The sequence below is a fragment of the Hordeum vulgare genome, chromosome 4H (genome assembly GCF_904849725.1).
Source record: "Hordeum vulgare subsp. vulgare chromosome 4H, MorexV3_pseudomolecules_assembly, whole genome shotgun sequence".
Classification (NCBI taxonomy): Eukaryota; Viridiplantae; Streptophyta; class Magnoliopsida; order Poales; family Poaceae; genus Hordeum; species Hordeum vulgare.
In genome coordinates, this window is record NC_058521.1 from 458,377,824 (window position 1) to 458,390,420 (window position 12,597).

General features: G+C 43.8%; 1 long non-coding RNA gene across 1 annotated transcript; it reads left to right on the forward strand.

The window, feature by feature from the left end:
• Positions 1-10,929: 10,929 nt before the first annotated feature.
• Positions 10,930-12,386, forward strand: LOC123446611. The gene is made up of 3 exons (XR_006631411.1): positions 10,930-11,031; positions 11,124-11,193; positions 12,305-12,386. It is a non-coding gene; the product is annotated as an uncharacterized LOC123446611 (long non-coding RNA).
• The last annotated feature ends 211 nt before the right edge of the window (positions 12,387-12,597 follow it).

The window sequence follows — 12,597 nt, forward strand, 5'->3', positions numbered from 1 at the left end:
ACCATCAACATCTTCATCAGCACCATCTCATCTCCAAACTCTAGTTCATCTCATGTAACCAATCTCCGTCTCACGACTCCGATTGGTACTTGTAAGGTTGCTAGTAGTGTTAATTACTCTTTATAGTTGATGATAGTTGGATTACTCGGTGGAATATTATATGTTCAGATTCTTGATGCTATTCAGTATCTCTATGGTCATGAATATTATTATGCTTTGTTAGTAGTCACTTTTGTTCCTGAGGACATGGGACAAGTCATGCTATAAGTAGTCATGTGAATTTGGTATTCGTTCGATATTTTGATGCGTTGTATGTTGTTTTTCCTCTAGTGGTGTTATGTGAACGTCGACTACATAACACTTCACCAGTATTTGGGCCTAGAGGAAGGCATTGGGAAGTAGTAAGTAGATGATGGGTTGCTAGAGTGACAGAAGCTTAAACCCTAGTTTATGCGTTGCTTCGTAAGGGGCTGATTTGGATCCACTAGTTTAATGCTATGGTTAGACTTTGTCTTAATTCTTCTTTCGTAGTTGTGGATGCTTGCGAAAGGGGTTAATCATAAGTGGGAGGTTTTTCCAAGTAAGGGCAACACCCAAGCACCGGTCCACCCACATATCAAACTATCAAAGTAGCGAACGCGAATCATATGAACATGATGAAAACTAGCTTGACAGAAATTCCCATGTGTCCTCGGGAGCGCTTTACCTCCTATAAGAGTTTGTCCAGGCTTGTCCCTTGCTACAAAAGGGATTGGGCCATCTTGTTGCACCTTTGTTGCTATTGCTACTTGCTACTTTCTACGAATCATCTTATCACACAACTATTGGTTACCGATAATTTCAGTGCTTGCAGAGAATACCTTGCTGAAAACCACTTGTCAGATCCTTCTGCTCCTCATTGGGTTCGACACTCTTACTTATCGAAAGGACTATGATATACCCCCCTACACTTGTGGGTCATCAAGAATCTTTTTTGGCGCCGTTGCCGGGGAGTGAAGCGCCTTTGGTAAGTGGAATTTGGTAAGGAAACATTTATATAGTTTGTTGAAATTTATTGTCACTTGTCACTATGGAAACTAATCCTTTGAGGAGCTTGTTCAGGGTATCTTCACCTCGAACGGAAGCACAAAGAGTTTCTCCTCAACCTGCTGCACCTACTGAAAATATTTGCTATGAATTTGCTTCGGGTATGCTTGAGAAACTGCTGGCTAATCCTTTTACAGGAGATGGAACATCACATCCAGATTTGCATCTAATCTATGTGGATGAAGTTTGTGGTTTATTTAAGCTTGCAGGTTTGCCCGAGGATGAGGTCAATAAGAAGGTCTTTCCCTTATCTTTGAGGGATAAAGCATTGACATGGTATAGGCTATGTGATGATACTGGATCATGGAACTACAACCAATTGAAATTGGAATTTCATCAAAGGTTTTATCCTATGCATTTGGTACATTGTGATCGGAATTATATTTAATTTTTGGCCTCGTGACAGGTAAAGCATGAGCTCTCGAGAGAAATTATCATTCAGAACTTCTATGCTTGGCTTTCTCATGATAATCGCACCATGCTTGACACTTCTTGTACCGGTTCTTTTATGAAGAGAGATATTGACTTCAAATGGAATTTATTGGAAAGAATTAAATGCAACTCTGAAGATTGGGAGTTTGATGAAGGTAAGGAGTCAGGTATGAATTTCAAGTTTGACTGCGTTAAATCCTTTGTCTAAACAAATACTTTTTGTGATTTTAGCGCTAAATATGGACTTGACTCTGAGATAGTAGCTTCATTGTGTGAATCATTTGCTCCTCATATTGATCTCCCTAAAGAGAAGTGGTTTAAATATCATCCTCGCTTAGAAGTCAATGTAGTTAAACCCAATCGAGTTGAAGAAAAAGTCATAGCCTATAATGATCCTATTGTTCCTAGTGCTTACATTGAGAGACCACCTTTCCCTGTTAGAATAAAGGATCATTCTAAAGCTTTAACTGTGATACGTAGAGGCTACATTAGAACATTTACACCCCCTGAGAAAGTTAGAGTTGAACCTAGCATTTCTATTATCAAAGATCTCCTGTCCGACAATGTTGATGGGCATGATATTCACTTCTGTGAAGATGCTACTAGAATTGCTAAACCTCATACTAGAGACAAACATAGGCATGTTGTTGGCATGCCTGTTGTTTCTGTTAAGATAGGAGATCATTGTTATCATGGTTTATGTGACGTGGGTGCTAGTGTTAGTGCAATAACTCAATCTTTATATGATGAAATGAAAGACGATTTTGCACCTCTTGAGATGGAACCTATTGATGTCACTATTCAGCTTGCCAATAGAGATACTATCTGCCCTTTGGGAATTGTTAGAGATGTTGAAGTCTTGTGTGGTAAAACAAAGTATCATGCTGATTTTCTCGTTCTTGCTACCACACAAGATAGCTTTTGTCCCATCATACTTGGCAGACCTTTCCTCAATACTGTAAATGCTTATATTGACTGTGAGAAGCAAACTATCACTGTTGGCTTTGAAGGAGTGTCACATGAGTTCAATTTCTCCATGTTTGGTAGACAACCTCATGAAAAAGAATTGTCTAGTAAGGATGAAATTATTGCTCTAGCTTCTATCACTGTGCCTCCTACTGATCCTTTAGAGCACTACTTGCTTGAGCATGAAAATGATATGCATATGGATGAAAGGAATGAGATAGATAGAGTTATCTTTGAACAACATCCTATCCTTAAGAATAATTTGCCTGTTGCACTGCTTGGAGATCCACCCCCACCAAAGGGTGATCCTGTGTTCGAACTTAAACAGTTGCCTGATACTCTTAAATATGCCTACCTTGATGAAAAACAGATATATCCTGTTATTATTAGTGCTAGCCTCTCAGAGCATGAAGAAAAGAAGTTACCAAAAACTCTGAGGAAGCACCGTGCTGCTATTGGATATACTCTTGATGATCTTAAGGGCATTAGTCCCACTCTATGCCAGCACAAGATTAAAACCGATCCTGATTCCAAACCATTTGCCGATCATCAACGGAGATTAAATCCTAAGATGAAAGAGGTAGTAAGAAAAGAAATACTAAAGCTCCTGGAAGAAGGTATTATCTATCCTGTTGCTCATAGTGATTGGGTAAGTCCGGTGCATTGCGTCCCTAAGAAGGGAGGTATTACCGTTGTCCCTAATGGTAAGGATGAATTGATCCCACAGAGGATTATTACTGGCTATAGGATGGTGATTTATTTTAGGAAATTGAATAAAGCCACTAGGAAAGATCATTACCCCTTGTCTTTTATTGACCAAATGCTCGAATGATTGTCCAAACAAACACACTTCTGCTTTCTAGATGGTTATTCTGGTTTCTCCCAAATACTTGTTGCACAATCTCATCAGGAGAAAACCACTTTCACCTGCACTTTCGGTACCTTTGCTTACAAACATATGCCTTTTGGATGGTACCTTTCAAAGATGTATGATGGCTATATTCTCCGACTTTTGTGAAAAGATTGTTGAGGTTTTCATGGATGACTTTTCCGTTTATGGATCTTCTTTTGATGATTGCCTCAACAACCTTGATCGAGTTTTGCAGAGATATAAAGATACCAATCTTGTCTTGAAGTGGGAGAAGTGCCACTTTATGGTTAATGAAGGCATTGTCTTAGGACATAAAATTTATGAAAGAGGTATTGAAGTCGATAAGGCTAAGGTTGATGCGATCGAGAAAATGCCATGCCCTACTGATATCAAAGGTATAAGAAGTTTCCTTGGTCATGCTGGTTTCTATAGAAGGTTCATTAAGGACTTTTCTAAGATTTCTAGGCCTCTTACCAATCTCTTGCAAAAGGATATTCCTTTTGTTTTTTACGATGATTGTGAGGAAGCCTTCGAAATACTTAAGAAGGCCTTGATAACTGCGCTTATTGTTCAACCACCTGATTGGAACTTACCTTTTGAAATCATGTGCGATGCTAGTGATTATGCTGTTGGTGCTGTTCTAGGATAAAGAGTTGATAAGAAGTTGAATGTTATTCACTATGCTAGTAAAACTCTAGACAATGTCCAAAGAAACTATGCTACTACTGAAAAGGAATTTTTAGCAGTCGTGTTTGCATGTGAAAAGTTCAGATCTTAAATAGTTGATTCCAAAGTCACTATTCACACTGATCACGCTGCTATTAAGTACCTTATGGAAAAGAAAGATGCTAAACCTATACTTATCAGATGGGTTCTCTTGCTACAAGAATTTGATTTGCATGTTGTTGATAGGAAGGGTGCTGAGAACCCCGTAGCAGATAACTTGTCTAGGTTAGAGAATGTTCTTGATGACCCACAACCTATTGATGATAGCTTTCCTGATGAGCAACTGAATGTCATCAATACTTCATGTAGTACACCGTGGTATGCTGATTATGCAAATTATATCGTTGCCAAATATATACCACCTAGTTTCACATACCAGCAAAAGAAGAAATTCTTCTTTGACTTGAGACATTACTTTTGGGATGATCCTCACCTTTATAAGGAAGGAGTAGATGGTGTAATTAGACGTTGTGTACCTGAGCATGAACAGGGACAGATCCTACAGAAGTGTCACTCCGAGGCTTACGGAGGACACCATGCGGGAGATAGAACTGCACACAAGGTATTGCAATCAGGTTTTAACTGGCCCACTCTCTTCAAGGATGCTCGTAAGTTTGTCTTGTCTTGTGACAAATGTCAAAGAATAGGTAATATCAGTAAACGTCAGGAAATGCCTATGAATCATTCACTTGTCATTTAACCATTTGATGTTTGGGGTTTTGATTATATGGGACCTTTTCCAAAATCCAACGGGTATACTCATATCCTAGTTGTTGTTGATTACATCACTAAGTGGGTAGAAGCTATCCCAACTAGTAGTGCTGATCACAACACCTCTATCAGGATGCTTAAAGAAGTTATTTTCCCTAGATTTGGAGTCCCTAGATATCTAATGACTGATGGTGGTTCACATTTTATTCATGGTGATTTCCGTAAAACGCTTGCTAAGTATGATGTCAATCATAGAGTTGCATCTCCCTATCACCCTCAGTCCAGTGGTCAAGTAGAGTTAAGCAATAGAGAGATTAAACTAATTCTGCAAAAGACTGTCAATAGGTCTAGAAAGAATTGGTCTAAGAAGCTCGATGATGCACTCTGGGCCTATAGAACTGCTTATAAGAATCCCATGGGCATGTCTTTGTACAAAATGGTTTACGGTAAAGCATGTCATTTACCTCTTGAACTAGAGCATAAGGCTTATTGGGCAATCAAAGAACTCAACTTTGATTTCAAACTTGCTGGTGAGAAGAGGTTATTTGATATTAACTTGCTTGATGAATGGAGAGCTCAGGCATATGAAAATGCCAAGTTGTTTAAAGAAAAGGTTAAGAGGTGGCATGATAAAAGGATACAAAAACATGAGTTCAATGTAGGTGATTATGTCTTGCTATATAATTCTCGTTTAAGATTTTTTGCAGGCAAGCTTCTCTCTAAATGGGAAGGTCCTTACATTGTTGAGGAAGTATATCGTTCCGGTGCCATCAAGATCAACAACACGGAAGGTAATTTTGAGAGTGGTAAATGGGCAAAGAATCAAGCATTATATCTCACGTACTCCCATAAATGTTGAAAGCAATATTATCAATACCATAACTCCGGAGAAGTACATAAGGGATATTTATCAGCCTGTTTCAGACTCCAAAAACGAAGAGGTATGTGATTCGGTAAGTAAACCGACTCCAAAACTTTTCTAGTAGGAATTTTTATCCGTTTTGGAATTTTTAGAAAATTAGAAAAATTTAAAGCAGTCCGGAAAGCGCACGAGGATGCGACAAGCCTGCCAGGCGTGGGCCAGCCCCCTGGCCGCGCCTGGGCGGCTTCTGACCACCTCGTGTGCCTCCCGGACTCCGTTTTCTTGCGGAGTACTCCTTCTGGCCGGAAAGAAATCATTATATATTCTCTAGAAAGGTTTGACCCTCGTATCACACAATTATCCTGTGTTTTCGTTTCGAGCCTCTTTCTGCTGCAGATCTAGATTGCTATGGTGTCCCCAAAAGCTCCGAAGGACAAGTTCTTCGAGAAGGTCATCAATCCCTACCTCGCGGGAGTGCTGCAACACCCTCAATCTATCGAGATGCGTGAGGGGGTGTGATACGTCTCCAACTTATCTATAATTTTTGATGGTTTCATGCTATTATCTTGTCAAACTTTGGATGTTTTGCATGCTTTTTATTTATTTTCTGGGACTAACTTATTAACTCAGTGCCAAGTGCCAATTCCTGTTTTTTTCATGTTTTTGACCCCTTTCAGAGGAGATTTTGAAACGGAGTCCAAACGGAAGAAAATCCTCGAAAAGATTTTTTTTGGAACGGAAGAAGATCGGAGAACTTGGGAGCCAAGCCAAAGGAGCACCAGGGGCCCCACAAGCCCCCACGCCGCGGCCAGGGGGGCCGCGCCATCCAGGATTGTGGGCCCCCTGGAGGTCCCCTGACCTAGATCTTGCGCCTATATATTCCCAAATATTCCCAAAAAAATCAAGAGACGATCGCAATTAATTTTCCGCCACCGCAAGCTTCTGTCTGTGCGAGATCCCATCTGGGGCACGTCCTGGTGCCCTGCCGGAGGGGGGATTCGGACACGGAGGGCTTCTCCATCAACACCATGACCTCTCCGATGATGCATGAGTAGTTCACCATAGACCTACGGGTCCATAGCTAGTAACTAGATGGCTTCTTCTCTCTCTTGGATCTTCAATACAAAGTTCTCCATGATCTTCATGGAGATCTATCCGATGTAATCTTCTTTTGCGGTGTGTTTGTCGAGATCCGATGAATTATGGATTTATGATCAGATTATCTATGAATATTATTTGAGTTTCTTCTGATCTCTCTTATGCATGATTTCATATCCTTTTAATTCTCTTCGAGCTGTGGGTTTTGTCTGGCCAACTAGATCTATGATTTTTGCAATGGGAGAAGTGCTTGGTTTTGGGTTCATACCGTGCGGTGACCTCACCCAGTGACAGAAGGGGTAGCAAGGCACATATCGTGTTGTTGCCATCAAGGGTAAAAAGATGGGGTTTTCATCATTGGTTTGAGATTATCCGTATACATCATGTCATCTTGCTTAAAGCGTTACTCTGTTCGTCATGAACTCAATACACTAGATGCATGCTGGATAGCGGTCGATGTGTGGAGTAATAGTACTAGATGCAGAAAGTATCGGTCTACTTGTCTCAGACGTGATGCCTATATGCATGATCATTGCCTTAGATATCGTCATGACTTTGCGCGGTTCTATCAATTGCTCGACAGTAATTTGTTCACCCACCGTGATATTTTCTATTATGAGAGAAGCCTCTAGTGAACGCTATAGCCCCCAGGGTCTACTCCACACCATATTTTCAGCCTTAAACTTTCTACTTCGTTGCACTTTCCGCCTTCAGATCTCACTTTGCAAACAATCTTGAAGGGATTGACAACCCCTTTGAAGTGTTGGGTGTAAGCTCGTTTGTGTTTGCGCAGGTACTTTAGACTTGACGAGGCCCTCCTTGTGGATCGATACCTTGGTTCACAAACTGAGGGAAATACTTACTGCTCCTGTGCTGCATCACCCTTTCCTCTTTAAGGAAAAAACCGACGCAAACCAAAGAAGTAACAAGAAGAATTCTTATATATTAGAAGACACTTTATATATATATATATATATATATATATATATATATATATATATATATATTCATAATGTTAATCTTGCATTTGTGAAATGTTAAAGGGGTATAGGAAGAAATGTTATTGACTTATACCAAAAATGTAAAATGTGAATAAAAAATAGAAAATGTTAATCATATGTTTGAAAAATATTACATCATGTGTACCAAAAATGTTTGTACCAAGTAAAAACAACGTGTTCGTGTAATTTTCAGAAATCAATTCTTACATAAAATAAGAATATTCATTACATTTTAAAAAATGTTTACAAGTTTCAAAAATGTGTTTCAGACAATTCCAAGCAATGTTTGTACAATGATTTTTTATTGCATATATCAGAAAAACGTTTTTTATCAATAAATAAATATATTCCTACATGTGTTTAGAAAAATTAATTTGTATTTAAAAATTAACTTTCAAAATTTTAGGCGTATACATTAAATGTATAACATGTATGAAAAAGTGAGACACCAAAATAATAAACCTTTTAATCATCTATCTGTAAAATGCTAAACATATGTAAAAATATTTCCTAATGTATACGAAAAATATAGAATGCATATGAAAAAAGCGGAATGTCTTAGAAAATGAAACGAAAATACTAAGTAAAACAAAAAAGGGAAAACATATTCATTAATAAACCAAAGGAAACAATAAAATCAAAGAAAGTGTAAAAAGAGAAAACCACCGACCGGGCAAACAAATGTAGTTTTTTTTAAGAGGTAAACGATTGTAGCGAACAATCACTGGCACACGCAAAAATGGTCCGGCCTGGTACTGTAGGGGAGCCACATTACCATATCATTTGCACTATTTGACATAGCGGTCATAAAATAGGAAAAACGCAGTCATCTAGAGAAGGTGTTTGCTGATACGAGACACGACGTCTCATGTTGAACGGTACGATTTCGTAAATATTGTGGCACGGCAAATCCTAACTTCTAAACCCCGCTTAATGTTTATCTCTACTATTAAAGAAGATCTGCCGTCGTCGTGATTGTTCAACCACGACACATCCCCTCGCTAGCAATGGGAGTTTCACCGATTTTTTTCCATCCTTTCATAAACCGATCGATTAAATACAGAAAAAAGGTCTCATGCTTACCCCTAACCGGCTGACCGCCTCGTCCCCCTCTTCCCCCCCACCCCGTCTCTCTGCCTCGCCTCGCCTCTCCCGAACCCCCACTCCCAATCGCCGCAACCGCACCACCAGCGCCGCCCTGATCGGCACCGATGGCGGGCGATCCGACCGGCGCTAGCGGCGGTGGCTCCGCAGCGGGCAAGGGTCCCCGCTCGTCGACGCGCCACCAACAGTTTCGCGACCGTGCCAAGACCCGCGTGGACGACCTCCAGGAGATCTTCTTCGGCCTCCAGTCCGCCCGCAAGGAGAGCCGCTCCGCCGACGCCGCCGTCCTCGAGGAGCAGGTCCAGCGTCGCCTCCCCCGCATCCTCCCTACAGGTGGCCCCACAAACCCTAGCCTTCCCTCCCCTCCCCTCGCCACAACCGCACCACCAAAGCCGCCCTGATCGGCACCGATGGCGGGCGATCTGATCGGCGGCGGCGGCGGTGGCTCCGCAGCGGGCAAGGGTCCCCGCTCGTCGACGCGCCACCAGCAGTTTTGCGACCGCGCCAAGACCCGCGTGGACGACCTCCAGGAGATCTTCTTCGGCCTCGAGTCCGCCCGCAAGGAGAGCCGCTCCGCCGACGCCGCCGTCCTCGAGGAGCAGGTCCAGCGCCGCCTCCCCCGCATCCTCCCTACAGGTGGCCCCACAAACCCTAGCCTTCCCTCCCCTTGCGTGTTCGGGGTTTGCTGTCTCTGACTTGGTGGTCTCGCGGCGCGTCGCAGAATTCGCTAGGGAACAAGCAGGTGATGGAGGCGCATGTAACCGAAGATGTTTACCTAAATTCTACATGTTGTCGGGGTGATGATAATCTCTACTATTAAAGGGGGATATGCCGTTGTCGTGATGGTTAAACCACGACACATCCCCTCGCTAGCACTGCCAGTTCCACCGATTTTTTCCATCCCTCCACAAACCGATCGATTAAATACAGAAAAAAGGTCTCATGCTTACCCCGAACCGGCTGACCGCCTCGTCCCTCTCTTCCCCCACCCCGTCTCTCTGCCTCGCCTCGCCTCTCCCGACCCCCACTCCCAATCGCCGCAACCGCACCACCAGCGCCGCCCTGATCAGCACCGATGGCGGGCGATCCGACCGGCGCCGGCGGCGGTGGCTCCGCGGCGGGCAAGGGTCCCCGCTCGTCGACGCGCCACCAGAAGTGTCGCGACCGTGCCAAGACCCGCGTGGACGACCTCCAGGAGATCTTCTTCGGCCTCCAGTCCGCCCGCAAGGAGAGCCGCTCCGCCGACGCCGCCGTCCTCGAGGAGCAGGTCCAGCGTCGCCTCCCCCGCATCCTCCCTACAGGTGGCCCCACAAACCCTAGCCTTCCCTCCCCTCGCCGCAACCGCACCACCAACGCCGCCCTGATCGGCACCGATGGCGGGCGATCTGATCGACGGCGGCGGCGGCGGCTCCGCGGCGGGCAAGGGTCCCCGCTCGTCGACGCGCCACCTACAGTTTTGCGACTGCGCCAAGACCCGCGTGGACGACCTCCAGGAGATCTTCTTCGGCCTCGAGTCCGCCCGCAAGGAGAGCCGCTCCGCCGACGCCGCCGTCCTCGAGGAGCAGGTCCAGCGTCGCCTCCCCCGCATCCTCCCTACAGGTGGCCCCACAAACCCTAGCCTTCCCTCCCCTTGCGTGTTCGGGGTTTGCTGTCTCTGACTCGGTGGTCTCGCGGCGCGTCGCAGAATTCGCTGGGGAACAAGCAGGTGATGGAGGTGCATGTAACCGAAGATGTTTACCTAAATTCTACATGTTGTCGGGGTGATGATAAACTGGCCTACATGGCTACATGTGCACGTGAGACATCATCTAGGCCCTTGTTAAGGCAAGTCACAAACTAATGCTTGATATTTAATCTTGTATTGGTGTTTGATCTGTAGCTAATTGTTTATATGATAGATTATGTGCAAGACAAAGATTATTCTTGTTGAGGAGGAGGAAGCGAGGTGTCGAGTTGCTTGTGGTCGGGCGGCGAGCGGAGAGCCGCGAGTTGCCGTTGACGGCCGGCATATCGAACTGGAGCGAGCACTTGAAGCTGTGGGTTCTCGGGGACCTTCTCACGTCCGTCGACTTTGGATCCCGGTTGTCCATGCTGGTGGTGCAGCAGCAGACCAAGGCGGCCGCTCAAATGAGGTTGTCATAGCCTTCCTCCTCCTTCGCCCTGACAACCACCAGGTAATACTCCTACTTGGGTTGTTTTTAACAGATTTTGATTGACGATTCCCCGTTGCTGCGCCATGGAATGAGATCTGAACCTTTTGTCGCAGAAGGTGGGCGTGAATTTGATCATCACTACTACAACATGACAGAGGATACGATCTGCTGAGGAGGGTCAAGGTGAGGATCTGCATGCCTGATGGAAGTGCAGAAAGTGTCATTTCGGAGCAAACTCCACTTGCTGTATGACTTCTTCTTTGTTGGGAAGATTGCTGCTCATACCGTGACATTCATATACTCCTTACATGATCTTTTTAACTACTCATACATAATCATTTTAACTACTCATGCATGACCCTATAGCAATTAGAATAAGTACTAAATGAAAACTGGACATGACCATTTTAACTACTCATACATGTTCAGTGGAAGCAAAGTGGTCCTTTATTCTACTTATGCTCGGCTCACTGTAACTTTCATTTTTGTCTCTGAAAGTGTGAGTATTGATTTCAAAGAAAAAAGTGCTTAGAGTATTTCTGTATGTGTGGAGTACTTATACAGTGTGGAGTGTTGCTGTTAGTTGGGACAACTAATGGCAATATTCCTATGATTTAGAACATCTAAAGTTGACAACCAGTGGAACAGATACAACTAGTAAAAGAGGAGGAAGAGCAAAATTTGTCTTGCCTCGGTAAGATAAATAAGATATGCGTCGAGAAAATCTTGAACGGAGCTAATGGAACAAATAAAACCAGTGCAACATTGTTTTGTTAGAGAGAAAGAGATAAGAGAGAGGGAGGAGCGGGTAGCGGCGGCGCTGGCCGGCAAGCAAGAACATGCCCGTGTGCACGGGCAACGCAACGACGCCAGCGCCGCCTCCCGCGCTGGGGCGCCGCGCTTTGGGGCAGCGCAACGGGAGGAGGATGACCCCTCCATGGGGCTACCGCCGTTGCCGTGCTCGGTCAGGTGGAGGAGGCCGCTTATGGGCAGGTATATGTTATAAAATTAATTTGTCTTACTTATAATGGAAAAGTCTGCTTCAACCTTTTATTTGTTTGCAGACTGGAAGTGGAAAGACACACACAATGCTTGGTGAAATCAGTGAGTTGGGAGTGAAGCCTGGTTCAGAATGTGGCATGGCACCACGTATTTTCGAGTTCTTGATTGCGAGAATCAGAGTAGTATTTTTTTAAATCTGTTGATAACAAAAGACTTGTTGCTCAGCATAGGGTAATGTGTCTTATAATGCTATGGTTTCTAAATCTGCTACGTGCGAATCCTAAAATTGCAGGAAGATGAGAGCAGGAGGGATGAGAATCTTAAGTACAACTGCAAGTGTTCTTTCCTGGAGATCTACAATGAACAAATTACAGATCTTCTTGACCCGTCATCGCAAATCTTCAAGTATGCTTTCTTGCTGTTACTTTAAGTGAATATGAGTTACTAGGGTGATGCCGTCATTCATTACTTGTACTACACATGAAACCTAATGTGCAGCTCCGCGAAGATACGCGGGTTGCTGTCTATGTTGAAAATTTGACTAAACGCGAAGTTACATGTGTCAGTGACATCATAACACTTTTG